Below are 3,156 nucleotides of genomic sequence, written 5' to 3'. Positions count from 1 at the left end.
GCATCAAGGTCTATTCCAGGAGGTAGTAGGGCGACAGGGGCACAGATGATGTCCAAACCTGTTTGTAAAGTAAGATATATTTGTCTCTCACCTCTTTTCCTCTGAGCCAGCTTGTTCATGAGGTAGGACTTTCCGGTGCGATACAGCCCAACCACCGCCACAACTACAACTCGCTGTTTCAGTCCCATCAGGTAGTCGATGGCCTCTGGTTCTACGCAAAGCTCTCCATCGGTGTTTTTAACGAGGCACATTGGGGAGTCCATGGTCAAGTGGCTTCACAAGATCGCTTCAAAGTAAATGGTTGATACAAGTTCATCATCATTAATACTTATTTTACCTCTATGCTATTCCTTGTCATGTAAATAGCAAAATAAAACACATTTTGACATCATAAACCATTTAAATTCCAATAATGATCTGTAACAATAATAAATAGTAAATAGTTTGACAGCAACTAAAGACAATTCTAATGCAGGGATCTCCTGCTCCAGTCCAGTAGTGACTGGTTCTACAGGTTGTATTGTAGTCCAGCACTAACATGCCTGGTCCAAAATATTAAGGTCCAGACTGAAGATTATAATTGGTAGATCATTTGACACAGGTTTGTTATTGTGTTTGTCTGCCAGAGTGATATAAGACATGAGAACAATTCTACAGCCAAATCAGGGTGAGGTATGCAGCTGATATAGACAAACTCTGAAGAATATTGATCATGAAGGAACGCCTGGGGTGAGAAATTTTATAAATGTCTCTTCATAATTATACAACGATCAGAGTTTTTCAGTTTGGTATCTTTAGTACAACAATAGGAAAGTGGTCGCTGAGATCATTTGTAAAGACACCACAGGCCAAGTATTTATGGAGCCAATTTGTCAGGATTAGATCAACCAGCGAAGAGTTTGAATACCTGTGGGTTTGGAAATCAGAAGTCAGATTAAAGTCAGGCTTGATACTCACATATACTCGTAGTTTCGCTGACAGTCAAGGATCCTCTGCAAACCAATGATGTCAAAAGCACCAAGCAGCAGACTATTTAAAGGCTGCAGACASTGAAAGTGAAAGTGACCTCCTTTCTGGTGGAACTCATTCATTACCTAAGTACTACAAGAATGCAGTTTAACAGGAACTATCTCCGATTCCCAGTTGCTATTGGGTGGAGGGGATGTAGATTTTTTTTTTTTTGCAGACAGCTACAAGTCGGAAGGCGAGGCTAGAGCCTTATACAGTTGAAGTCGGAAGTTTACATACACTTAGGCCTGAGTCATTCAAACTCGTTTTTCAACCACTCCACAAATTTCTTGTTAATAACAAACTATAGTTTTGGCAAGTCGGTCAGGACATCTACTTTGTGCATGACACAATAAATGTTTCCAACAATTGTTTACAGACAGATTATTTCACTTATAATTCACTGTATCACAATTCCAGTGGGTCAGAAGTTTACATACACTAAGTTGACTGTGCCTTTAAACAGCTTGGAAAATTCCAGAAAAGGATGTCAAGGCTTTAGAAGCTTCTGATTGGCTAATTGACATCATTTGAGTCAATTGGAGGTGTAGCAGTGGATGTATTTCAAGGCCTACCTTCAAACTCAGTGCCTCTTTGCTTGACAATCATGGGAAAATCAAAAGAAATCAGCCAAGACTTCAAAAAAAAAATTGTAGACCACAAGTCTGGTTCATCCTTGGGAGCAATTTCCAAATGCCTGAAGGTACAACGTTCATCTGTACAAACAATAGTACGCAAGTATAAAACACCATGGACACGCAGCCGTCATACCGCTCAGGAAGGAGACACGTTCTGTCTCCTAGAGGATGAACGTACTTTGGTGCGAAAAGATGCAAATCAATCCCAGAACAACACAAAGGACTGTTGAAGATGCTGGAGAAACAGTACAAATGTATCTGTATCCACAGTAAAACGAGTCCTATATCGACATAACCTGAAAGACCGCTCAGCAAGGAAAACCACTGCTCCAAAACTGCCATAAAAAAGCCAGACTACGGTTTGCAACTGCACATGGTGTCCAAGATCGTAGTTTTTGGAGAAATGTCCTCACGTCTGATGAAACAAAAATAGAACTGTTTGGCAATAATGACCATCATTATGTTTGGAGGAAAAAAGGGAGGCTTGCAAGCAGAAGAACACCATCCCAACCGTGAAGCACGGGGGTGGCAGCATCATGTTGTGGGGTGCTTTGCTGCAGGAGAGACTGGTGCACTTCACAAAATTGATGGCCTCACGAGGAAGGAAAATGATGTGGATATATTGAAGCAACATCTCAAGACATCAGTCAGGAAGTTAAAGCTTGGTCGCAATGGGTCTTTCAAATGGACAATGACCCCAAGCTACTCCAAAGTTGTGGCAAAATGGCTTAAGGACAACAAAGTCAAGGTATTGGATGGCCATCACAAACCCCTGATCTTCGGATGGGGCCACAGTGTCTCCTGACCGCTCCTGTCTCAGCCTCCCAGTATTTATGCTGCAGTAGTTTATGTGTCGGGGGCTAGGTCAGTTGGTTATACCTGGAGTACTTCTCCTGTCTTATCCAGTGTCCTGTTGAATTTAAGTATGCTCTCTCTAATTCTCTCGTTCTCTCTTTCTTTCTCTCTCTCTGGAACCTGAGCCCTAGGACCATACGTCACGGCAAACCAGGCATGATGACTCCTTGCTGTCCCCAGTCCACCTGGCTTGCTGCTGGTTCAATTTCAACTGCCTCTCTGCGGTTATGGAACCCCTACCTGTCCCAGACCTGCTGCTTTCAACTCTTAATGATCGGCTATGAAAAGCCAACTGACTTTTATTCCTGATTATTATTTGACCATGCTTGTCATTTATGAACATTTTGAAAATCTTGGCTCTCTCTAATTTTCTCCTTCTCTCTTTCTCTCTCTCTCGGAGGACCTGAGCCCTAGGACCATACTCAGGACTACCGGGCATGATGACTCCTTGCTGTCCCCAGTCCGCCTGGCCTTGCTGCTATTCCAGTTTCAACTGTTCTGCCTGCGGTTATGGAACCGCCACCTGTCCCAGACCTGCTGTTTTCAACTCTTAATGACCGGCTATGAAAAGCCAACTGAAAATTATTCATGATTATTATTTGACCATGCTTGTCACTTATGAACATTTTGAACATCTTGGCATAGTTCTGTTAAA

Source organism: Salvelinus sp. IW2-2015, unplaced genomic scaffold (genome assembly GCF_002910315.2).
Source record: "Salvelinus sp. IW2-2015 unplaced genomic scaffold, ASM291031v2 Un_scaffold2487, whole genome shotgun sequence".
In the NCBI taxonomy this organism is placed as follows: domain Eukaryota; kingdom Metazoa; phylum Chordata; class Actinopteri; order Salmoniformes; family Salmonidae; genus Salvelinus; species Salvelinus sp. IW2-2015.
Note: the sequence above shows the minus strand (reverse complement) of the source record.